The sequence below is a fragment of the Ictalurus furcatus genome, chromosome 26 (assembly GCF_023375685.1).
Source record: "Ictalurus furcatus strain D&B chromosome 26, Billie_1.0, whole genome shotgun sequence".
Taxonomy (NCBI): domain Eukaryota; kingdom Metazoa; phylum Chordata; class Actinopteri; order Siluriformes; family Ictaluridae; genus Ictalurus; species Ictalurus furcatus.
In genome coordinates this window covers 3,199,298-3,226,308 of record NC_071280.1, presented here as the reverse complement: position 1 = coordinate 3,226,308, position 27,011 = coordinate 3,199,298, and the positions used below count along the sequence as shown (strand labels likewise).

General features: G+C 36.9%; 2 long non-coding RNA genes across 4 annotated transcripts; both read left to right on the top strand.

Moving 5' to 3' along the window:
- Nucleotides 1-1,112: 1,112 nt before the first annotated feature.
- On the top strand, nucleotides 1,113-12,564 carry LOC128601721 (uncharacterized). 3 transcript variants are annotated; one of them, XR_008384742.1, is made up of 7 exons: nucleotides 1,113-1,148; nucleotides 4,587-4,673; nucleotides 5,007-5,085; nucleotides 9,516-9,606; nucleotides 10,050-10,167; nucleotides 11,412-11,525; nucleotides 11,720-12,564. It is a non-coding gene; the product is annotated as an uncharacterized LOC128601721 (long non-coding RNA). The 3 variants fall into 3 exon arrangements; XR_008384740.1 differs by having other exon boundaries at nucleotides 9,496-9,606; XR_008384741.1 differs by lacking the exon at nucleotides 1,113-1,148 and adding an exon at nucleotides 1,403-1,573 and having other exon boundaries at nucleotides 9,496-9,606.
- A 6,188-nt stretch (nucleotides 12,565-18,752) lies between these two features.
- LOC128602017 (uncharacterized) lies at nucleotides 18,753-21,515 on the top strand. Its single transcript, XR_008384789.1, has 4 exons — nucleotides 18,753-18,843; nucleotides 19,493-19,589; nucleotides 19,675-19,773; nucleotides 20,066-21,515. It is a non-coding gene; the product is annotated as an uncharacterized LOC128602017 (long non-coding RNA).
- The last annotated feature ends 5,496 nt before the right edge of the window (nucleotides 21,516-27,011 follow it).

Below are 27,011 nucleotides of genomic sequence, written 5' to 3'. Positions count from 1 at the left end.
TCCAGTTCTCACCCAGACTGCTTAGATATTCATAGAAATTCAAAAACAGGAGGAGCAATATCTCTATAAACATTGCAAACCAAATGTGTGTGTGTGTGTGTGTGTGTGTGTGTGTGTGTACTGACTGAACTTGATTATAGTCAACAAATTCAGCCAACTTGCAACCAAATGCAGCCAACAAAAGTCAACTTGTTTACATGCAGCAGATACCACCAGCAGTGACCACTCCCTTTCAATGTGAAATTTCAAAAAGAAAGGTCTTTATATGGAAAATGAACACCAAATTAACGTACCTTCAGAATACCAAACAATAAATAGATTCTCATGCCTTTTGTCCTCCAGGTCACATCATTAGAGCATTACTAACGTGAGGATTTAAGCTCCTCAGATAATAATGATGATGAAATTGATTGGCTGGTGATTGGCTTAAGCATAACTGCATGAACGTGCAGGTGTTCCTAATAAAGTGGACAGTGAGCATATAGTGATAATTCGTCACTAAAGCCAGCACAGTGCAAGCAAAACCCTAATTCAGGGAAAGTATCAGGTTTAACATTGGTGATTAGTCTACAACTTCATTCAACATATTAAAAAAATACAAAATGTTAACTTATACTATATTCATGATTTATTCCACAACACTGTCATAAATTCCTGAAAGTGATGTCTTTATTTGATGTGATCAAAAAAGCACAAGTCTATCAAAAATTCAGCGCTTTCACAAAGAATACGGAAGATGTGCAAACAATATATATTTCATTCTTTATTTCTCAGTGGCATTATTACATTAGCTCACATAAAAGACATTTATTTCGATTCATTAAAAATTTCTATTTTCTGATTTGTTCTAAAACTATTCTGCATACTGTCGTGACAAATCATATGAAATATATCTGTGCAGAAGAAGCTATTTTATTATGAATTAACTGTATGAGTCTAAACCTGACTAAACCTTTTCGGATTTAGCAATGATGTTTTTTGCACTGCAGGTGTGTGTGTGTGTGTGTGTGTGTGTGTGTGTGTGTGTGTGTGTGTGTGTGTGTGAGAATCCTCAGTAAGTGGGATTTCAGAGGATCTGGCTGATCAGCATTGCGCATAAAAAGTGAAACTAAAAGCAAACAAAGAATAAAAGAAAACAGAGTCACTCGGTAAGAAAAGCAATATACATTAAATGTACGTGTATATATCTCAAATAATAGCTCTGTTTAGTTTTGTGAGTCGACTAATTTAAGTCAATTTAGATAAAAATAGATTTGTTCGGATCAGTTAATAACACAACTAATGTTTAGAATATCCTGATTCTTTCTGTAGGTAAAGTACATTATGAAAAAAAAAAGTGTGTGTGTGTTTGGTGAGGGTTGGGGGGTCAGAGGTGCTTCTCATTATTTTGTTTTGTTGCCTTTAAAGATGCAAAGAAAGGTAATGTTGAAGCAAGGACAGAAAAATTGACTTGAGGAAAGTTAAGCAAAGAAGTGCAGTAAAAGTAATAAAAGTGGTTTAGGCAAGCAGGGGCAGCTACAGCTTACATGATTCATAGATGAAAAACCCTGACAGCATCTCATTAGAAACTCAGGTATGTATTGAAAACGTAGTGCATGTTTCATGTATGCATGTATAGAATTTGGTCCCATTGCTTACACTAAGCACGCAATGTAGTACTTGAGTCATGTGTTGTCTCAGCTATCATTAAATGTTCAAAACACTGGATAAAAAATATATTCTGAAGAGATTATTTACATGAAGACTTAACTCAATTGTGATTGGGCGAAAACAAGATACATTCTGTTATTATTAGTTAAATACTTTTATGGGTATACAAATTGCTATAACAGTGGTTGGCTATAGAAATGTAAGTAGCAATGACATTCCAAACTTATTTGGCCCATTAACATAGTCATGTACAACAATACATGATTTAAAGGTGCCACAGTTTGCCACACACATTGGGGGAAATAAGTACTGGACGTGTCAACATTTTTTTTTAGTAAATATATTTCCAATGAGGCCATTCACATGGTGTCACCAGACATCAGTATTAACTCAAGAAATCTGGAAATATGAAGAATTCACAACATTAAAGTCCATACATAAAGTTATGTGCAATAAAGTGGAATGACACGGGGAAAAAAGTATTGAACACGCTAAGAAAAAGCAGTTCTCCAAGCAAGATAAGGCAAGGAACCAGCTGAAATCCATAAGTACTAATACCTATCTGTGCAAATTAATATCAGCTGGGTTAGTAAATTGATGGTCTATAAAAAGGCTTTTCGTCATCAAGGTGTCACACAAGAAACATCTCATGATGGGTAAAAGTTAAGAGCTTTTAAAAAGCAAAGAATCCAATACTCATTTCCCCCACTGTATGCTTGTGTGTGTGTGTGTGTGTGTGTGTGTGTGTGTGTGTGTGTGTGTGTGTGTGTGTGTATGATTTGCCACCTACTGCTGCCCTCTGGTGTAAATATGAGGGGAAACTGCATGCTCATCGTTAATCATTAATCATCAATGTGCAGGAGACAACAATATTATATGGTATATATAATATTATATATATTATAACAATATTATATATTACAGATTATATGATTTTAAAAAATTATTTTCCTAAACATTATAGTATTATTACAGTATTACACTATTACAGTAGTTGTATTTTTAATAAGACCTACTATGTTTTGAACTTATCCAGACTATCTGTGCAGATACTGCATGAGCCATTCTATATGAGCTAGGATACATTCATAGAGTAGCCTATAATCCTGGCCTAAACTGTTCCTGATTAAACAATGAGGTTTTGTAAATAGACTTGTAAATAGAAAAATAGAAAACTGCAATTGTTCATTGTGCAAAACAGTGCAGTGTTCACACATATTATAAAGGGTTTAAAGTTACAGGTGCAGGTTGTTTCAAAGGTGTTTTCATTGCCATCAAGGAGAAAATAATAATAATTAAAAAAAAAACCCTGCAATGTGTCTAGGTACTAAATAGGAAGGTGCACAAGGATAAATGGACAACTCAGTGTGTTTGTTGCATTAGAATGATTACTGTTGATAGGATAATTGCACAGCCAGTGCCTTCTGGCAGAATGTAATGCAGGGTTACCACATTTAACTGATACTCATTACTTTTAGGGGGGGGAAATTTTAATTTGACTCATTGCAAATTTGTCCTGGTGTTTTATATCAACTACCATGATACTGACTAGTGGTAGTTCTTTAGGACTCGTTAAGGTCCTTTATATATATATATATATATATATATATATATATATATATATATATATATATATATATATATATATATATAAAGCCAGGAATGGAGTGGGTTAAAAAAAACTGATGGCAAACAAATAAGTAGAAAATTAAGCTTTGGCTATAAGCAATGATTCTCTAACACCTGCATCCTCCCAACACCAGAGGGAGCCCTCACCTGAATACTAATCACACTCCACTTCCTTCTACAATCACTTCCTGCCTGTTAACCATTAAGAGCCATGCATGCTAGCAGCACACTTTGAAGTATTACCAGTCTATCTGCTTTACTGAGTGGTTTCCCATTTGTTATTGTGACTGTTTCTTGTTATCACAATTTGCCTGTTTTTTGATGTCATGTTTATTGGATTACTGTTTTTGTCTTGGTTACCTGTTCAGACTGTTTGTTTTTGGTTATTTGACATTTGGGTGTTTTTTTGACCATCCCTCTGTCTGTCATTTTGGGTTTAATAAACTTCTGCACATGGCTTCCAACCCTCCAGCCAGTGTGAGTTTGTTACAGATTCCTAGGGTCTAAGCTTAAATCTTAAAATCGATTGCCCCCCAAAGAATGACAAATCCACCCCCATTCTTTGCAGTTGGCAATGTGTCCTTTTCTCCTTTTTCTCCAAGCATCTCTTTAGTGACTGTAGACAAAGAGTTCCAGTTTTACTTCATCAGTCTACATCAGTCTACATCAGTCTACTCATCCATGCAGATCATGTTTGTGAAAGCAATGCTGCACAGTAGAATGGTGCACTACCATGGTTGCTTTGCCTTTCAGGCCAGCATATTGACAGTTCTATCGGAGAGTTTCTTTTTGTCTTCCAGATCTTGCCTGGACTTCCCTAATTCCCCTTAACTGCCATTTCTTAATGACTTTTCAGACAGTGGAACCTGTGAACTGGAAGTGCTTTGATATATTTTTTAGAACCTTCCAGCTTTGCATACTTTGTAGGCATGACTTTTGTACTCAAGTCCTCAGTCAGCTGCTTAGAGGAGGCCGAGGTTTCTGAGTGGCAGCAAAAGGTTTGAAGAGTCAAAAAAATGATAAAACTCTGGAATTTTCATCAGCTGACAATTAATAATGACCATTCATAACCTGAGTAATGAGTACTAATGAGTCCATTAAGGCCTAATGAGTTTGCATCTGCAATGGTGTTCACATTTCTGCACATGCCATGATTACTTTTATTAAGTAAAGTAACTGTACATTAACATTTGCAGAAAATATTATTTTTGACTTACAGATTCAGAAGTTTTGAAACAACATTTAAACCTTAGTAAATGTTTTTGTTGAAGGTCTGTTCTATTTATTATTGTTTCTGATTATTTCAGATTTAAATCAGCATCACCATTAAGGCCAGTCCAGGCACTTATTTTTGAAAGTTTTCTTGAAAGTGGAGTGCAGTCAAGTGACATTTGGTGAGTTTTTTTGTTTGTTTGTTTTGTATCTTTGAGTGTCACATTAATAAATACTGAAGCTATGAATTTGTTTTCATCTATTTACTGGTTTTTCATTAATTGGAGTTCTAATGAATTTTGTGATCAGCAGCAAAAGGATGACATCATCACCATTTAAACACATACAGTCATGAAATGATTGGAACACACTCATTATAACTTTTACAACCTATGATTTAGAAATTAAGGACATCAAATGTTGACTCATAGACCAATATAACATTAAAAAGTTTAAAGGGTTTCTTTGAATGAATGTTTGGTGTTTTTATTAATGTTTCTATCTGATTATTTCAGATTGGAAAAAAATGACATTCATGAAGTTCATATCCAGACCCATTATATTCTCAAGAGAGGTTGAGACAAGAAAGCTACTGTGAGTTTTTTATACTCCAGTGTCACATGTTTTCATCTATCTACTGAATTTTGTGATAAGTAGCAACAGGATGATGTCATCAGCACTTAAACACAGTCATGAAAAGATTGCATCAAGTTTCCCATCCTGTTTCTATTACTGTGTATCACATATCTTCTTTATGCGTATGCCAATGTTTACATCCTAAGAAAAAAAATGAAATGTGTTCATTGCGATTAGGCTGCATTGTTGTCGACAGCACGAAGGCATGAATCCTCGTTGCCATAAACCATGAGTTACACAAGCCTATTTATATTAGAAATGCCGAGGGAATTTAAATGTTATACCAATGGTAGACAGGAATAAACAATGCACTCTATCTAAAAAAAACCCACCCACATTTAATTGGGTTTTATTGATTACTAAGGAAAAGTTTGGACAATCTAAAGAAACATTAGTAATATTGTATATCTCCAGTTATTGTCTATTTTAGCATTCCAGAATGTCACTGTTCTTTTTATCTCAACCATTAGATAAGTAAATCATAAATCAGGGAGCAACACAGAACTCACTGGCAAAACAATAGTGTTTTGAATTCTCCTTCATCAGTTTCCTTTTGGTTACATTTCTGCCACCATTTTGAGGACTGTTCTATTATTTTATCAGTTAAAAAATGTTCTATGAACCTATAGTCCTGAGGTATCTACAGTTCTAAGGTTTATTCAATATCAATATCTTCCCATTTAGCATGACATCACTGAAATGTAATTTGTGTACATTCAAAGATGTGTGCTATCCACTTTTTTTGTGTTGACCTTTTGACTTATTAAAATACTTTTTAAAAAACTCCCATGTCTAATGACATTAATTACAGTATGTACAGTATCTCACAAAAGTGAGTACACCCCTCACATTTTTGTAAATATTTGATTATATATTTTAATGTGACAACACTGAAGAAATGACACTTTGCTACAATGTAAAGTAGTGAGTGTACAGCTTGTGTAACAGTGTAAATTTGCTGTCCCCTCAAAATAACTCAACACACAGCCATTAATATCTAAACCGGTGACAACAAACATGAGTACACCCCTAAGTGAAAATGTCCAAATTGGGCCCAAAGTGTCAATATTTTGTGTGGCCACCATTATTTTCCAGCACTGCCTTAACCCTCTTGGGCATGGAGTTCACCAGAGCTTCACAGGTTGCCACTGGAGTCCTCTTCCACTCCTCCATGACGACATCATGGAGCTGGTGGATGTTAGAGACCTTGTGCTCCTCCACCTTCCGTTTGAGGATGCCCCACAGATGCTCAATAGGGTTTAGGTCTGGAGACATGCTTGGCCAGTCCATCACCTTCACCCTCAGCTTCTTTAGCAAGGCAGTGGTCGTCTTGGAGGTGTGTTTCGGGTCGTTATCATGCTGGAATACTGCCCTGCGGTCCAGTGTCCGAAGGGAGGGGATCATGCTCTGCTTCAGTATGTCACAGTACATGTTGGCATTCATGGTTCCCTCAATGAACTGTAGCTCCCCAGTGCCGGCAGCACTCATGCAGCCCCAGACCATGACACTCCCACCACCATGCTTGACTGTAGGCGAGACACACTTGTCTTTGTACTCCTCACCTGGTTGCCGCCACACACGCGTGACACTATCTGAACCAAATAAGTTTATCTTGGTCTCATCAGACAACAGGACATGGTTCCAGTAATCCATGTCCTTAGTCTGTGTTACGCCACGGCCAGCAGAGGGCACTGTGGCTCGGCTCCTGACGAGTCACGTGACATTGTTTTTGTTTGCTCGCCTCCGGATTGAGCATTTTGTACTAAGTGACTTTAATTTGCCCCAGGTGTCCATGCTTTGAGTTAATCATGTTCTTTATTTAAATGCCTGGGTGACTGAGCACTTCACTCAGTATTATATTGTGTCTTTAGTTGATCCTGGTTAGTATTGTTTGGATCAGTAGTCTCGTTTGTTTTCCATGCCTCGAATGTTCTCGTTTCCCGGTGAAGACCGCGTTTACTTTAATCGTGAGTTTTGTATCTAATAAAGACCTGCACCTGCATCCACCTCCAGTCTACGTTTCGTAACAGTCTGCTTGTCTTCAGCAAACTGTTTGCGGGGTTTTGTGCATCATCTTTGGAAGAGGCTTCCTTCTGGGACAACAGCCATGCAGACCAATTTGAGGCAGTGTGCGGCATATGGTCTGAGCACTGACAGGCTGACCCCCCCACCCCTTCAACCTCTGCATCAATTCTGGCAGCACTCATACGTCTATTTCCCAAAGACAACCTCTGGATATGTCGCTGAGCACGTGCACTCAACTTCTTTGGTTGACCAATGCGAGGCCTGTTCTGAGTGGAACCTGTACTGTCAAACCGCTGTATGGTCTTGGCCACCGTGCTGCAGCTCAGTGTCAGGGTCTTGGCAATATTCTAATAGCCTAGGCCATCTTTATGTAGAGCAACAATTCTTTTTTTCAGATCCTCAGAGAGTTCTTTGCCATGAGGTGCCATGTTGAACTTCCAGTGACCAGTATGAGGGAGTGTGAGAGCGATGACACCAAATTTAACACACCTGCTCCCCATTCACACCTGAGACCTTGTAACACTAACAAGTCACATGACACCAGGGAGGGAAAATGACTAATTGGGCCCAATTTGGACATTTTCACTTAGGGGCGTACTCACTTTTGTTGCCAGCGGTTTAGACATTAATGGCTGTGTGTTGAGTTATTTTGAGGGGACAGCAAATTTACACTGTTATACAAGCTGTACACTCACTACTTTACATTGTAGCAAAGTGTCATTTCTTCAGTGGTGTCACATTAAAATATATAATCAAATATTTACAAAAATGTGAGGGGTGTACTCACTTTTGTGAGATACTGTAACATAATAATATGATTCTGTATTGTTTTTGAACTCAGGCAATTCTATAGTCTGGAATGAGTAGCAGATACTTCAGCGAACATAGCTGCTCGGGAATGTTAGCCATTTCCCATCCCTTTTAATTTATGTGTGACACAAGTAACTATTGAAGCAACATTTCCAATCATCCATTGTTTGTTTCCATCAACTGCTGTTCTGTTGAATATTCTGATGAGAAGAAACAGATAATTATGTCAATTATGATAATTTAATGTCATAAAAGGAACATCAGTCATGGACAGATTCAATTACAATGGACAACACACCGTTTATTTAATTAATTGACAATGGGGTGAGTTAGGGTTGGATGTAGGAGCTGGTGTACATTTGCTGATGAGCATTGTGAAGTCTATCACACGCCATGATTCAAGGCTGGCGATGTAAAGTATTCATCCACTTATGTGGACCAGTCTTGTGGCAAACTGGAGAGTGGAGTGGACCTGTCTCTATCACTTGGAACGGACACCTCAATGCTAGCTGGAAAGTAGGAATTATCAAGGAATTGTCAGTTATGTGGCATAAGCTTTATCATCATATATCATATATCATTTATCATCGTATATCATAAGCTTTCATATCATAGGTTCTTGCACTCAGTAATGGGGCACCATGCCCTGGATTATAATGCTTAATCTAGTAAAACTACAAGCAATGCAATGCACCCCTGCACCCCTCCACAGGGGGGATGTGATCCAGGCCGATCCTGTTGGTATACTAGCTAAGGATCATACAAGTAGGTTTTGGCATGTAACTGATGGCCAATCAATCCTGGCACGAACAATATAACTTTTTCAGTGTTCTAGGCTAAACCACAGTTTCTAACTCTGTAAAAGCCCACCAGCATTCTAACTCAATTCACTGTCAATTTTCGTTCTCCTTACTGGAGCCAAACAGCACTCAGAATAAACTTGGAGCTGTAATGAGTGAGACATACCATCCACAAACACAGCACAAAGAGAGAAGCTTTGACTTTAGTTATCAGGAAGGCTGCACTAAAAGGTGTGAGCCATAGTGTGCAGCTCACACCCTAAAATGACAATGTGCTGTTATTGGCCTGATTAAGTTGATTCTGAGTCAGTGTGCTGCAATTCTTAGCTGCAGGCCTACAAGCCAAGAGCAGCAGGTGAGTAGTTTCTGAGTAAAAGTGCAGAGAATTTGGCAGTTCGTGAGCAAATGGTGGGACACATATGTTTCAGGTGTGAAAATACTGACGGCACTGGTAGCCAGTGCCAGGTAATGACTTAGCTGGGGTGTGAACATTGGCACAAGTGCAATGGAGAGACAGGCACATTCTGGTCCTGTTGATTCTGATAGCTGCAGAGGATTAGCTGGAAATGGAGGGCAACACATGGTACTATGCAAGGATTTACAGTATATTCAGCTGCTGAACAACAATAATACATGTGTTATGTATGTTGTAAACACCAAAATACTTTGTATTTTATACAACATTCTTATCTGGCAAGAGATTGTCTTTAATAATTCTGCATGATAATGTCAGATTGAATCAACCAAATACAGAATCTCCACTGCTCATGAAACAGCGACTCAAAAGTGACACTACTTCCTCCCATCCTAACGTCTCAAGTGGATACCAGTACTCCCCCCTAAGGTGGGTTATTATCCTTCAATAGATCATTAATGATAGGTTTTGTTTCCATCCAACCTTCTTAAGGAGTAAATCTCCTTTTGGTTAAATCCCCACTGGCATTTAAGGGTGGTTCTTTTATCACTTCAAGAGACGTTTATTAGTCTACAGTTTTAAGGTTTGTTAACCTACAGTTCTGAGCTTTATTAGCCTACTGTCCCAGTCCTGACATTTATTAGCCTACAGTTCTGAGGTTTTTTTAGCATGCAGTTTTAAAGTTTATTCATTTACAGTCCGGAAGAGTATTAGCATACCGTTAGTTTATATTTATAACGTTTAAATTATTGGAAAAATGAAAACAGAACTGGAAAAAGCAAACACTATTGAAATTAAATATAGTTTAGTGACTTTAATGTACTATATTACATGTTCTTATTTTCAGTAGTGACTCGATATTATGTTTTCAGATTTGACAAATTGATAGTAGCACCTCCACTGGCCATGCATCTGAACTTCAAGAGCCATTTCACTCCTTTACCCTCTACCTTGCCTCTAAGTGGAGTCAAACCCTGGATGACACAGCAAGTTATTTCCCTTTAGATTATCATTAATATCTAGTGAAACTAAACATTGTGTATATGCATGAGACGTTAGCCAAGAAAGCTTGAGCAATTTGAGCAAGGAATTTTAGGTTAAGGAGAATCTTGAAAATGACTCTGTATTTAAAAGTGTAGCTAGTAAAGCTATTGCAGGGTGGAAGTTATATAAGCTGCCAAGGTTTAGTGAGAGTGAGCATCCTGACAGAAGAGTTTTAAATATATTGCCTATTTGGAGAATAGTCAGGGTTAAAGGGATGGAGATGTGATATTTGTGAGATGGCTTCAAGCAAAAAAACAACAGACGCTAATGATGATGAAGTATTAAGGTAAAGTTCAGTGTCATCAGCATAAGTGAAAGTGAAGGGGACAACTGAGATGCTAACATTATAGTAAAATAGGCTAATCCAAGATCTACCATTATAGTTAAAGATTCTAAACCAGGAACTAGCATTATATTTTAAAGTCTTATTAAAAATCAACACTCTGCAATCCACACAATCAACATTTTATATACATAAACTACAATACACACAATATGCTAATATACTAAACAAAAAAGATATACAAACGCACTTACACTGGAGAAAAAAAAATGTTTTGTGGAAACACAATATATTCAAATGGATCAATGTCATGTCATCTCTTAGCTGTTTGCTTTAGTTCAATGCTTTAAAATATTCAAGAATTTTCTGAAATGCCATTTAAGGGGTCATTAACTGAAGAGATCAAGCAGGATGACCTAGAATCAGGCACTAGGTTGTTATGAAATACATGTACAAGCACACATCTGATTGCAGACTCATTCAGATGTACTGTACATGCCTGTTGTAGGAGACTGGGCTGAAATAATACATACAAGCAAGAGTTCAGAGTGCTTCATAGCTAATACGTATTCTCAAAGGATACTGTTGTCACTGTAGACCTTTTGAAAAGAATTTCATTTTCAAAATAAGGTTAAATAGTGGATGAAGTAGTCTTGTTTTTTGGCATTTAATAAATTACTCACTGATTGATGACAGCTGAAGTAGCACTTATTTTATCTACCTATTTTGTGAGTAGAGTGTGCATATCTCCAAGGAACATACATAATTAAAAAAAAAAAAATAGGTATGAAGAATTTTTCCTTCAAATGAAATGTGAATGTGGAATGTGAACTAAAAGTTGCTAAAGTGCATCCCCCCCCACACACACACACCCCACCCCCCAATGATGTGTCTATGATGCTTTCAGGTTGCCTGGAATAATATCTTTGCCCTCAGAACCCTGGAATTCGAAGCAGCCTCAAGCATGTTTCTTCTGAAACTGTGATTTCAGCCTAATAGGAGCAGAGTGATTTTGCACAAAGTAAGAGATTAACCTTCAGTGTTACATTAATAAAAAAAATAATTTCACTGTGCCGTATATATATAAAGAAAGAGAGAGAGAGAGAGAGAGAGAGAGAGAGAGAGAGAGAGAGAGAGTTATATATTATATATATTATATTACTCTCTCTGTATATATTGCACAAATTACTCATAATATATTCTCTCTTCTTCCAGAACCAACACTCATCAACTGCACCATCATACATAGGTGTTGAGGTTGATCTGTCAGTTCAGGAAGAGGAAACAATAACTTCATTAGAAAGAAATTCCCTTTTCTCTCTTTTTTTTTCTCAGCAATAGCTAAAACAGTTTTCATTTTAATGTTGGGTTGGGTATTATAACATTTAATCAATTTAGAATCCACAAAACAAAGATGAACCTGCTAAACTATTTTCTCTGAACGCCTGTTTCCCAAATCATTAATATTTCATCCATCATTAATCAAAGCAGTGTATACTGTACATATTGCACTTCATACATACTCATATATTAAAAAGAACATTTGCACTATTAAAAAGAAAACTTGCAATACTTTTTTACTTTTTCAGTAGCATATGATCTGCTGTTGGATGATGCACTTTCAAAGGACACTTTCTCTTTGTATAATGTAACCAGATATTTATGTGCAATTATGATTATTATTATTATTTTTCTCACCAGAAACGTTAACTTTGTACTTAGGTTATCATCTTGAACAGGTGTGAAATATCTGCCCTATAAAGAAAGAGAGGATTGTTTATTTTAATCTTATCTTTAAGCAGATCATTTTGTTTTGAATCAAACTATATATGCATTAATTATTATGGGCCATGTTACATTTGACAGTGAAGAAAATTCACTGTTTCCTTATTCAGTCCACATTTTCTAGCCCTGTTTAAATTAATTTTATTAAATTGTTTGTGTTTAAAGAGACTATTCAACAAGTTTAATAAAGAAAACCTACATAACATGAGGAACTTTCCCACATAAATACCTTTGGACTTAAGTCACCAACTGTGAATAACGGCCCTCGGTTATTATGTTTATCCCAAATATATATCTATCTATATATATATATATATATATATATATATATATATATATATATATATATATATATATATATATATATATATATATATAAAATAAATCATTAATGAACTGTACTCAATATTCTAACAGCTGTATCTGTGAGACAGCTAAATTTTAAATATAAACAAATCAGTCAAAAATAAATGATTAAATAAGAGCATTTCAGTGTCAGTGACTCATTTTTCCTAATCATCCTGACATAATAACAGATGATTGTCAAGTCTCTGGTGGTCTCCTTCTTATTGAGTGTGTAGCTGTGGATTATTTCTGTCTAAGATCAGTGGGGTGGAAATGTACAACCCCTGTAAAAGCCCTGTGACAAGTGTTTATTAGTGAATATTGTGACAGGATATGCGTTCACACTCCTCACATTAATCTCGGTGTGGGACTGACTTTACACCGTCACTTAAATATTCTCCACAGAACATTTCTCTTTAGACTGCACACACATCTGCACTGCAGAAAAACCACACACATTTCTCCTGTGATTATGCCAGTTTGTTGGTTTATATTATAGCCATTCAAGTATGAAAGTACATATTTTATTTGGTGTAAAGACCTTCTGTTAAGGAGAATTAATCTTCAGAGTTAACATGGTTCTCAGATCACTGTTACTCTAATTATGAAATTTAATTACATATACTATACATGATACATTTTATGTCAAATATTCAATTCTATTTTGATAAAAATGACAAGTAGGTCAATTCTGATGAAAGTGTTCTTCTTCCCTTACAGCATAGCATAGAGGTGAATGGAGGAGTGGATAAATGGATTTAAAGATGGATGGACAGATGAGTTTAAAGATGGATGTATGCAGGGTTGGGAGGGTTACTTTGAATGTATTGTGTTACAGTTACAAAATACTTCATGAGTAATCAGTAACGTAATACAAGTATCACAATATGAAAGTAATGTAATCTGATTACTTTTGGATTACTTCAAGGACACATATGTAAATAAAGTCAAGAGAAAAGTAAGATGATCTAAAATACTTTTATTCAGAGCTTATTTTAAGCTTAACTGTGTTCAAAGTTTGTATTTGTTTTAATAAAATAAATAAAGAAATACATAAGAGATCACTGTCCCTTATGCAGGTAACATTACATCACAAAAGTTAGGGTGACCATATTCTGGTTTTCCAAAAAGAGGACACCTTTTTTTTGGTGGGGACGATGACTTAATAGCATTCAAAACAGTGTTTTTGGCATTCAAAATAATGTAGGAAAAAAATGTCAAAGGTGGGCAGAGTGAAACCAATTATATATATATATATATATATAATTGGTTTCACTCTGCCCACCTTTGACATTTTTTTCCTACATTATTTTGAATGCCAATAGAATAAAATAAAATATTAGATGCCATGAGTGTACCGTCTGCCATCATTTACACATTTGAATGGCCATGTAATATGAAGCAATTTGGTAACATGAAATTAAACGTGACCTTATATGGCCATGGGCATTGTTTCCACTCAGGACAGCTGTCATTTGCTGCTACTGTCAAGCAACTTTTTGATGCTGTACACAACTTCACACTTTCTTTACTGAGAGTAGGCTAATATTCGAGAGGCTGGAATTTGGCCAATAGTTGCTGCAAGCCTTTTATAATCTGCCAATTCGTGTGCGAGAAAGCGGGAATTACAGAGGGGTTAAAACAATGCAAATATGCACACACATTTGCAGTATTAGTCCATAAACACATCATAATGTAAATAAAGTGGAATCCCGGACATTTTCTCAAATTTCAATGCTTTTTTAAGGTCCGAAAAAGAGGACGTATGGTCACCCTAACAAAAGTATTTCAGAGAACAATTTGTGTTAATTTATTTGTGCACGCACCAGGAGGTTGCTTATGTGAGTCACGACTGGCAAGAGAGAACCAGAACTATAATCAAGCAGCTATCTATATTGTGTTATGTCAGAAGATTAATTTCTTTCATTTTAAATGAAAAAAGGTGTAATCCTGATAGTATGCCCAGTTTTTTTTTAATAAATTTGTACCTGTAATCTGATTACTTTTTTTTTTTTTAATGTAACTGTAACGAATTACAGTTACCAGTTTTTGTATCCTGATTACGTAATGTCGTTACATGTTTTCTGTTACTCCCCAAACCTGGATGTATGGTAGGGTGAATGGTTTGATGGACTAAAGAAGGGAGGCATTGATTCATGGATGGCTAGATGGATGGATACATTTTGAGATGAATTAGTAGATGAATAAGTAGATGGGTGTATGAATGTGTTAATGAATGATTGATGGTTGGATGACTGAATGGATAAATTAATTGAATAATAGATGAATGTATAGAATAATGGATGGACCTAGCTTGGTGTATAGGATGATGTATAGGCAGTTGATTGGAATCAAGTGAATTGATGGAAGTATTGATGGCTGGATGAATGGATTGATGGATGGATGGATGGATGGAGGGGCTGATTGATGGACTGTAGGAGGGGTATATGGGTGGATTGATAGATGGATTATTGGATGCATGGACAGATAGACAAAAGAGGGATGGATGGATGAATGGAAGATGAATGGTTGGTTGGACGGTGAAATGGATGGATGGATGCATGGAATTTTATGACAAATATGTAAATAGATCTATGGCTTGATAGGTAGGCACTTTTCTCTGATCTTTCACTACATGTATTAATTTCATGCTATAAATCAACACACATTTTTTCAACAACAGTTGTTTTAATTCTCATTCAGTTCTCACTCTCTCTCTCTCTCTCTCTCTCTCTCTCTCACACACACACACACACACACACACACACACACACACACACACAGGTGAAATGCATTTAGTTATTTCACTGATATTCTTGATATTCTGCAGGCGTTTACCGGCCTCTACTGGTTAATACAGGAATTACATTCTCAATTTAATTTATGCAATGCTTTCATCCAGTCTGTTTAGTTATTCATAGAAATTCAAAGACATGTGGATGCACTATCTTTATAAACATTATAAACCGCACGTGTGTGTGTGTGTGTGTGTGTGTGTGTGAGAGAGAGAGAGAGAGAGAGAGCGTGTGCACTGACTGATCAGATATGCTGAACTTGATTATACACAAATAATAAGATTCTATTATAATATAAGACCCATATGTGGTTGTTCACCAAAATGTTGCCACGAAGATTGAAACAAGCAATTGTCTAGACTGTCTTTGTATGCTGTAGCATTAAGGTTTTCATTCACTGGAACTGAGTGGGCCAGCTGGAACCTGTTCCAACACTGACAGGTGAATGAATAACATTGTGTATTTCGTTACAATGGCACCTTGCAAGGGGTGGGATATATTAGGCAGCAAGTGAGCAGTCCTTTAAGCTCATGTGTTGGAAGCAGGAGAAATGGGCAAGTATATAGATCTGAGTGACTTTGACAAGGGCCAAATTGTGATGGCTAGACAACTGGGTCAGAATATCTCCAACATGGCAGGTCTTGTAGGGTGTTCCCAGTATGCAGTAGTTAGTACCTACCAAAAGTGGTCCAAGGAAGGACAACCTTCCTTCTGAGTATGATTAATTTTAAAAAAGTTACCTGGAGCATGTGCCCCAGTAAACAATATAGCAAATAATTTCTCCTAAAATACATATGCATAGTAACAAAAAACCCACTGTTATATAGCAATTATATTATTTTTGTTACAAGCAAAACAAATAGGGAAAAGGATTTAACTTTGCTAACATTAGCTAGCCAGTGCAAGCAGGATCAAGGTAAGGTATTTTTTCAAGCACACATCCTGATCGTAAACTGGTTATGTCATAAATAATTTAGGGGTTATACTGTAATGGTGGATTTGTGTAGATTCATGACATACAATCCCGAATGATGTAAATTTCATTTCCAGGTAATAACATTATGAAAAGTACAAAGGGGGTGGCCTTGTGCCCGATGCTCCCTGGGATAGGCTCCAGGTTTCCCCATGACCCTGAAAAGGAATAAGCGGTATAGAAGATGGATGGATGGATGGACAAAGTGGGTGAATACTGGTTTCACACATCACTGGGTGGAATTAATACAAAACAGAAAGCTTTTAAAGTGAGTCAAATGTGTATATAACTGAAACATACCTAACTGAAGAGTCATATGAATGGGATTTTTTTCCCATTTATTTTCATACCTGAATCTTATATATTCACACAGTATTTTTCACACATCTGTAATGAATGAGGCTGCCCCACATTCATCCACCCACCAGAGGGAGCCCTCACCTGAATACTAAACATGGACATGTGCCTCACACTCACTTCCTGTTTGCTGCATATATAAACATGCCATTTCCACCTCACCTTTGCAAAGTATTGTTAGTTCATCTGCATTACTGAGCTGTTTTCCATTGCCTGCTGTATTAGCTTCATGTTATGACCTTTACCTGTGAAAGGAAATTCTCTTATATCATGTACTCATATTATGAACAGTTTCAGTGTATGTGTTCATTCAGACTCTCCAGGTGCCTGAACTCTGTGGTTAACCACACTTTCTAGCTCATAGCAGCACAGAACTAAGAGTTAAGAGAAATATAAGGCTGAAAGGGCTGACAGAGGTCTGAAAGACATAGTCTGAGATTTGAAGATCCCTAACAACCTGTTTTTTGGAATTACCGATTCTTTGGATTACCCTTTGTTTTGTTTGCCTGGTTGGACTATCTTTTGGTTACAGAACTTTATCTGCCTGCACCTGACTATGTCTCACTACCTGCCGATTTGGGTTGTTTGTTTGTGTGTTTTCAATAAAACTTCCTGCACATGGATCCTAATACTGTCTCCATGGCCTGTTCATCACAACATCATTATATTTATGCACAATTAATTTATTTTTACTCATGGTTCAGTCATTGTTACACATGTTTAATTTATTTTCATAGTTGATTCACTCCTTCTTAAACACATTTCAAGTTTTTTTTTTTTTTTTTTTTACACCTGATTCATTTGTTTTCACACATGATCCATTTAATTTTCACACACAACTCATTTGCACAAGTGATTCATTTATTTTCATACACGATTAGTTTATTTTTTACAATCAACATTTCATTTTGCATGTGAATCATGTAATGCTTTATCATCTTTTATCATGTTTACATATTTTTAACAGGACAAATCAGCCCAAGAGACAGCCAAATTTTTATTAAAATCTGATCTGGCAACCTGGAATACTTGCTTTACCAGTTTTATAGTCTATAATGTGTGCAAGCTGAACAATAGGACACAACAATAGAAGTGAAAGTATTATCTGTCAACAGTGACATAAGGGACAGACCAAGTTTTATGTGTCAGAAGTGAACTCTGTACTTTACAGCTATTCTGGTTTCTGTGTATGAAAAATGGACTGCTGTTACTAAACACATTACATTACAAATATTTAATGACATTTATAGAAACTACTGTATAATATGCTTTAAGATGAATTGTAACCTGAGACTGTATATCTCTATTTGTACTGTGAATGATTTTATATATATATATATATATATATATATATATATATATATATATATATATATATATATTCTTGCAACAGAAATCTATCAGGTGAATTACTATGTCTTATTGTTATTACTTAAATAGGCCTACATAAATAAACTGTGATTCATGTGTGGTTATGTGCGTGATATATGAGTGACGTGAAACATGTAAAGCTGCATTTCAACATGTTAAACTCCTCATATTTCTTATGCGCATGTCTTATGAATATTATGTGATAAACAGATACAGTCAAACACCCTAAATATGATTCAAACGCATTAAAATAAAGTAAATGAAGTGTGTGTGTGTGTGTGTCTGTGTGTGTGTGTGTGTGTAGGGGATCACATAAAAAAATGTACATTTCATGTAGGTAAATAATCACAGGTGAAAATAAAAAGACATGCTCTATGTGTGAAAATGTAGAAACATGTAAACTAAGGGGGGAAAGTGTACATTTCATGTGATTATTCTATAAGGAAGTCATTTTCAGCAAAATACAAATGATTTTTAGTTTTTAAGATATGTGAGCTTGTATAAATGCCATGTAAGGAAGGTGTGTGTGTGTGTGTGTGTGTGTGTGTGCGTGTGCGTGTGATCCATTCAGATCCATTCACCATGCTACGTCACGCTCTGGTGATCAGAACGCAGAAGTCACGTGACGGAGCACAGCAACAGTAACCAGTTTTTCAGCTCAGTTCAGTTCGTGTTTGTCATTACAGATAGAAAGACGAGCTCTGAATCAGTCGGTAAGAACATAAATCACTCTAAATACTGTAAATTAAATATTAACCTGCTGCTCAAGTGTGCTGTTAAGTGTTCACAGTTTGAAAACTTTACTCTGTTACTTTAAAATGGCGGAATAAATGATCGTGAAACTTGTGTAAATAATCCTGACTGTTTAAACGATTAAAACAAGTTAAACGATTCGGGGGGGAACGAATATTGATTTTTATTTTATTTAAAAGAAAGTTCTTGTATTATAAATAGAAAATTCTTGTATTATAACCTCGCTTTAAGAGCATAGTTCTCTTATTCTCTCTTCGCATGTGGAAATTTACAAGTGTTCCTCCATGTACAAGCAGGAAGGGTTGCCAGATTGTGTTTTAAAGTACTTTTTTAATGGCTTAGAACTGGTTGGTGGATTTGAGACTCTCTTTTTATTGTTGATGATTTCTGGATTCTTGTTTTAAACTCTTTAGAATTTAACTGTAGAGATGGTGCAAAAATAACAAGTTAGACGCCTGAAAAGCCGAGAAGAAAGCAGGAGAAACCAGTCGTTTCATTAGTCTTTAATCAGATACACTATTAAGGGCTGACTGCAGGAGGTGATTACATGGTGCGATAAACCTACGTATGTCTTTCACATGTGATCAAATTATTCTTTGTATTTATCAGCACTACGTCACATCTCCTGCTGTGCATGTGTGAGGATTGAGAACTACATGATGGGAAATAACATGTCAGGACATGGGCAAGAAATGCCAAACCCAGTGTGAGTAACTTTCCATAAACACATCACAGTTGTTATGACTTTAATAATGAAGACTAAAATATAAAGCTGTAATAACTGCACACAGGTCAGAGACAGCAGCAGGTGCAGTACTGAGCTTTACGTGCACAGGAACTGATCTGAACTCGGATCATCCTGCTTACTTCAACATCTTAACTAATAAAAGGTGAGTCTGACTCATACATACCTTCATAGCTTCATGAAGAGACACAATGCTGTATGGACATAGTCACGCATTCAGCTTCTCCACCATGTACTGTAATGTAGTGCATGTTATTTTCACCTGGGATTATTTTACTTACTGAAATTATTTTAACAATCTGAGACTTCATAATTTTTTTTAACTATTTTTGTTTAGGAATTTAAGTAATCCAAAAACTTATCAAAGTTAGATTTTATATTTTAAAAAAACAATGAAATAAAATTCAATGTTTTTTAATTGACCTAATTGTTTTCAGACTGCAGGCCCTGATCACAGAATTTCAACACCCTGACTGTAACCAGTGGAGTATCCAAAGATTAGAAGAATTTTAGCACCCAGCAGAGCAACTTGTTAACAAAACAAGCTTTTCTTATCTTTCAATCTTGTCTTTCAATCTGTTGTGTTTACATGACCTCAGTATTCTAAAGATGAGCAACATGATTATTTCAAGACAAGAAGCTCAACAAAGCACACAGTCATGAAGGAATCATGAATTGCACTTGCTACATCATTATTTATTCTGCATCATTATTTATCCTCTTTTATGTTTCTGTTTACATTGGGAACATCCCAGTCCCTCCAGGATTTTGCGATCATAGAAGTGAACGCAAAATCAAGCAAACCACGCAACATTCGGAGGAGCTTGCAATTTTTCAAAATTTCCGCCGATTTGGGCTAGGACGCATCATGTGACATCATCACAACACACATTCAGACAAAGGCCTCTTTGATTTACATGCATCGAACATGAATACAGCTAAAATGTCTCGTTTACCAACAAACATCGCTGTGAAAGACCGTACAAAACAATTTTGTGCAATCACAAGTTTACCAATGCAAGTAGTTTTCTGCAAACAAAAAAAAACACAAAAAACTCGCAGCAAAATTAAGCATTTTTGGCTGTAACGCAACACAAAAAAACTTCACATAAAAATCCTGTATGGACTGAACATACACCATGAATGAAGATCTCAGTCTAAGATTTTTTATAGTGAAAATTTGTGAGTTTTTTTTTTGTTGTTGTTATTATTATTTCAATTTTTTTCAGTGACATGCCGTATTTTCACTTTGATTGACATTTTCCTACATTACCCACAATACTGTCTCACTCCCTGGTGATAGTGGTGCAGTGAGATTTAGCCCTCATGTCATCTCTAGCTGAAGAGAGCGATGCAGCAGCTCTTTCGTCCTTTTGTCTGTCTAGCTGTCTTTCTTGTGTACAAGAGAGTGTGTGTGTTTCAGGGTGGAGGTTTCCTTTAAACGATGGCCAGAGAGCCATTTATGAATCCTTGAGCAAAAAAACTTAGCTGCTCTGAACTGTTCAGGTATGTGAATTGTATCTCAACCTGTCAAATAAATAAATCTGTTGTTAAGAGAGAGAGATTAGTAGATCAGTCATAAAATGAAAACCGTTTTACATACTTGGTGTTCTTTTGATGAACGTGCCTTCAAATACAGCAGAAAGGTCTGATCTTTTCTCTTTTATAATTATATTTTTATTTATTTATTTTTTATACATGTCTATGACTGTAAATGTAAGCATTACTGATAACTCTGCACTTTCCTCATGATGTGAAACATTTTCTGTTTTGCATAATTATTGGGAGAAATGTACTTAATGTGAATTACATTGTAATTGTTTTAGAATAATTTCCTTTCAGACAATATTTTTGAAATCTGTCAATAAATCCTTTCAGCATCTTGGACCCTTTTTAAAAAGTTTTTTTTTTTTAAATAAACATAACATAATTGGACAAATGTCTGGGTTGCAGCCGGTGACAACGGATTCCTTTATGGAAAAATTACATACACACAAGTTTACCCACATATGATTATAAATAAGAATTGCATGTGAAGTGTTTTAGTCATGCACCTGACTTTTATTTGTATCTTTTACAAACAAAGGTGCAGGTAGTCTACCTTTCAAGCTTTACCACAAAAGATAATTACAATCCAATTACGCACCTTCACTCATTATTAAAGCTCCACTGCACAAGTTACTTTAACTTTAAATCCTAACGATTTGTCTTTGGGGAATGTTGTTTTCAAAGTGTTGGATTATTCGCTGATGCATCTGCTGGCAGACCCATCCATGCTGTTGAAGGACTAGGCCTTTTTTCGAGGCTCCGTTTTTATTTATTTATAATTTATTTAACCTGGAAAGTCCTGTTGGGATACAGTATCTCTTCTACCAAGGAGTCCTGGCCAAGTTGGCCAGCAAAACAAAAAATTACAAAGAAATATATAAAACCACATAATAAAATCTAATATAACCGATTATAATATAATATAAGGATTTCATACCCATGTTCAGATACCCTTCTAAGTTGCACCATGATCAAGGAAGAGAATTTGAAAACAAGCTTTTCCAAATGCTAAGGCAGCTGTCTGGGACAAGTCATTCAAGGAAAAGCCCATATCACCTGTAGCACCCTCTTCCCTCCCAGGTGTGACGGACCTGAGCTCTTCTAGGGCAGGCACTAGGGTTCAGGTACTATGGAATCTCGACTAATTATAGGGGACCTCTCTTATGTTGTTTGCTACAACAGTGCTTCCTGTATGAATGTAAGTCAACACACTAAGTGGTCAACTTAACTGTTTACTAATTTTTTGTGTGGTAACTCTGGTAAACAAATAATAAACTTAGTGACACCTTAAAATGAACAACCACAGGATTTATTAATAAAAAAATGAATTTAAATAAAACAAATTAAATCAGTGACCTGTTAGACTGTAAATACAATCAATGAAATGGAATTAACTGTTTTGGTAATTATATAAATAACTTTACAAGGTGAAAGTTATGACATTCAAATGCTACACCAACTCTGGATTTAAGACTAGGTGGGATAATTTTACAAACCACAGACGAATATGGGCATACAGTGCATCTGGAAAGTATTCACAGCATTTCACTTTTTCCACATTTTGTTATGTTACAGCCTTATTCCAAAATAGATTAAATTAATTATTTTCCTCAAAATTCTACAAACAATAGAAGGCTGTGAATACTTAAGGCTGTGAATACTTATGTACATGTGCTTTTTTTTGTTTTTTATTTTTAATAAATTTGCAAAGATTTCAAACAAACTTCTTTCATGTTGTCATTATGGGGTATTGTTTGTAGAATTTTGAGGGGAAAAAAATTATTTACTCCATTTTGGAATAAGGCTGTAACATAACAAAATGTGGAAAAAGTGAAGCGCTGTGAATAATTTCTGGATGCACTGTATAAATTTTGGGTGCAAAGGAAACGCATTATTATGACAGAAGGAACAGGTACATCACCCACCAGCCTGATGACAGGGTCCTAGTCGGTAATCTTAGTGAAAGGGGTGGTTCAAACAAACTGAAATCCTACTGTGAAAACATTCAACAAAACATTGTCTGAGAGAGCAAATTTGTTCATAACTTGATCTATAGAGTGTGTCCAGAGGTAGGAGGGCACTCCATTCATATTCTCTATCAGAACCTGTTCCTTCAAGTAAGTGACTTATTGGCAAACCCTTCTGTAGTTGCAGCCAAGGGCGTAGGTTTGTATATGGACGGTAGGGACATGTCCCTACCAGTATTTTGGGAGGGCAGAATTGTCCCTACCAATATTTGCGTGAACTCGTTTGCATTATCTTTGGAGTGAAGTCATGTAAATTCCATAGCATACTCTCCCAGAAGCTGAAGGATGTAGGCACGCTAGCATGCTAGCTGAAAGGGAGGGGCTATCTGAAGGCTCACCTGACATGCAAATATCGAACTGCCAGTGTAGAGTACAGACACGGAGGTGATTGCTGATCGGCTGACAATGGTAACTAAGTTACCAAGGCTGTCAATCCATACCTCAAGCATGGGCGAAAAATTTAGTCTTTCAGATGACTTTACTCCCTTTCCTCTATTGCCTGCATGGCACAGCATACATAAGTATTTTTTCCCATGCCAACACGTTTTGTACTTTGCAGATATCATGCCACCAAAAAAATTACAAGACATCAAGAGCTTTTTCCCCACCCAAAGCGTAAGTAATAGGTAGTAAACTAACTGTCCAGTAACCACATTGATTTAAAATGAAAACCTGTTAGCAGCCAAACGTGACCAGCCTTGCACTGTGGAAAGTAATGTCAACTGATGTTAGTTAACCGTGTTCGCTAGTATTAACTAGCAAGCTAACCCTGGCTTCTGTCATCTGCAGGCTAGCAGTCAGGTTGCTAGCTGGAACATAAAATAGGTGTATATATGAAATTATGTTGAGTTGAATTTTAATCAAGAAATCCCATGAAAATGTCATCATTTAATGAATTAGTTTGTATGCAGGAAACGCAGCAGCAGGCCGAAGTAGAGCAGGATGAAACAGCTGCGTCTTCAACATTTCAGGTGAGGTCCTAATTATGAATTATATTTTGGAATTGTAGGGAGGCATCAGCATTAAAGTCAGTCTTTAGGATGTTCAGCAAATACACAGTATAACCTTTGAAAATCAACATATTGGTCATAAGTTTGTTTTGAAAAAAATCTTACATCAAAACAACATAAGATCCTATTCACTCAATATTAACATTTCCCTCAAAAATAAATGGGATACAAAGTTTAACTATATGTTTGTGTCTTCATCAGTGCATAATTTATTACACATAGGAAACTCAGAAACCAAGTAGGCCTAAGGTGCCGTAGGGCAGGTTGAGGGAGAAGCAGCTGGACCTTCAGGGCTTCAGGTGAGGTCTTAAAATGATACTGCGATTAAACATAGGCCTATATCAAGAGTTCATTTGCAAAAACGGATATCTCCATTCTTATGAATATTTAAAAATCATGTTTTTTTATTGCGCATTCCATTTAATATCAATCAAACTGCAGTTGGGTTGTTTTAATTAAGTGAAAATAAATGTAATCAAAACAACCCAATTGCAGCTTGATTTGTATAACCTGGAATGCACAATTTAAAAAATCCATCCATACATCCATCCATCTTCTATACCGCTTATCCTTTTCAGGGTCACGGGGAAACCTGGAGCCTATCCCAGGGAGCATCAGGCACAAGGCGGGGTACACCCTGGACAGGGTGCCAATCCATCGCAGGGCATAATCACATACACATTCACACACCCATTCATACACTACGGACACTTTGACATGCCAATCAGCCTACAATGCATGTCTTTGGACTGGGGGAAGAAACCGGAGTACCCAGAGGAAACCCCGGAAGCACGGGAAGAACATGCAAACTCCGCACACAGGACCACGGTGGGAATCAAACCCCCAACCCTGGAGGTGTGAGGCAAACGTGCTACGCACTAAGCCACCGTGTGCCCCCTATTTATGTGTAAATACAGATCTTAATGTAAATATAGATGTTATATTTTTATAAACCAGTTGGTTGTCAACATTAAACAGTCCTTTTTTTTCCGGGGGGGGGGTGGTCCCTACCGATATCAAGACCAAACCTACGCCCTTGGTTGCAGCTGCTGGTCAAGTCACAAAACTGTGCAAGAGAAATGCTGGATCAGCAAGGTAAAGCGGGGATGCACAAGGGGCACTGAGGATCACTTATCTCAGAGAGATGTATCCAGTGGAATCTACTGAGGCAGTGAGGGAATGGGAAGAGCCTGCTGAAATGTACCACGATCCAGGTATAAACAATGGGCCTCAGGGAGAGTTACCCAGAGAAAAGCACTTGATTGAATGTGTTGGAGCCATTCCATCAGTTGGGAGTGAAACAGAATTGTGACAGTATGTCAGGGAAAGATGAACCCACCAAAAAATAACTTATCCCTTGCTTTCATCCCACTTACCAGCCCCACACTGGGGTACATACCACTGGAATACAGCACACATACCCCACTCAGTGCTGTCCTGTGCCTCACTTACAAGCACCTCAGTACACCTTCACTGCACCACTGTCATTGTAACCATACCCCTACTCTGTCCCCTGTTACTGAATGGGTGTAAGGGACCAAGGAGTGTGGTCATCAGTCCTCAGCATACATACCACAGTTGAGTCATTTTGTTGTGCACTGGGCATATGCTTGTTTGTTGGATGTTGGATATATGAATTACGTTAAAAAGGGATACAGTGACTTATCAGGAAGTGCCAGGAGCCACTGTTTGTTGTCAGGGAGCATATGACACACTTCCTTAATGTTTTTTTTTTTCCCCTGTGATTTCAGTGAACTAATTCACTATGTAGTACCTAGCAGGGGACCAGTACCACATGCAAACAAATCTGGCAGTTTATGCTAATGCTCAGGAGCATAAATGTGTGCAAGCAATAGTGAGAGACTAGTTTCCAAGCAGTTCTTAAATGACAGTTTGCAAGAATTGCCATTTTGCTGCACACTGTTTAGAGTAATCAATGTGAAACTAATAATTTTAAAGAAAACATCTACTAATTCTAATTCCAATCTAATTCACCACTGATTATGAAAAAGGCTTGAAAGCACTGACTGTTGTCCCCAAGCACTTTGGTGTACTGGGCTTGGTGCAGGTACTCAATTACAGTATCTCACAAAAGTGAGTACACCCCTCACATTTTTATAAATAGTTGATTATATCTTTTCATGTGACAACACTGAAGAAATGACACTTTGCTACAATGTAAAGTAGTGAGTGTACAGCTTGTGTAACAGTGTAAATTTGCTGTCCCCTCAAAATAACTCAACACACAGCCATGAATGTCTAAACTGCTGGCAACAAAAGTGAGTACACCCCTAAGTGAAAATGTCCAAATTGGGCCCAATTGGGCGCAACTAATTCTTTTCTGGGCAGAAGGAAAATTTGTCAGTAAGTGCAATTTACATTCAGGGAATATGGGGGCAGACATCCTGTTGAGGCAGGGGCTGAGGCCCAAGAATTAGTGGCACCATCCACACGTGGTAGAGTCCATATGGTGAGGTTTGGCCAAGCGGGACTGCATGTGTTCGCCTCCGAAGAGACAACACATGGCCCGCTGTGGTTCACCCTCACTCCTCCCACAAAATTAGTGGTTGACAACATGGTGCACATGTGACTGAGGTCACATCTGTACGCTTTTCCCCCAATTTCTCTGCTCCCACAAGTTCTAGCGAGAGTTCGCCAAGACAGTCTATGTCTGCTGCTAGTAGCACCTTATTGGCCAGCTCGAATATGGTTCCCAGAGATAATATCCCTGCTAGATGGCACTCCTTGGCAGATTCCCATCCGCAGGGATCCACTGTAGACCCAGTGAACTGCGTAAT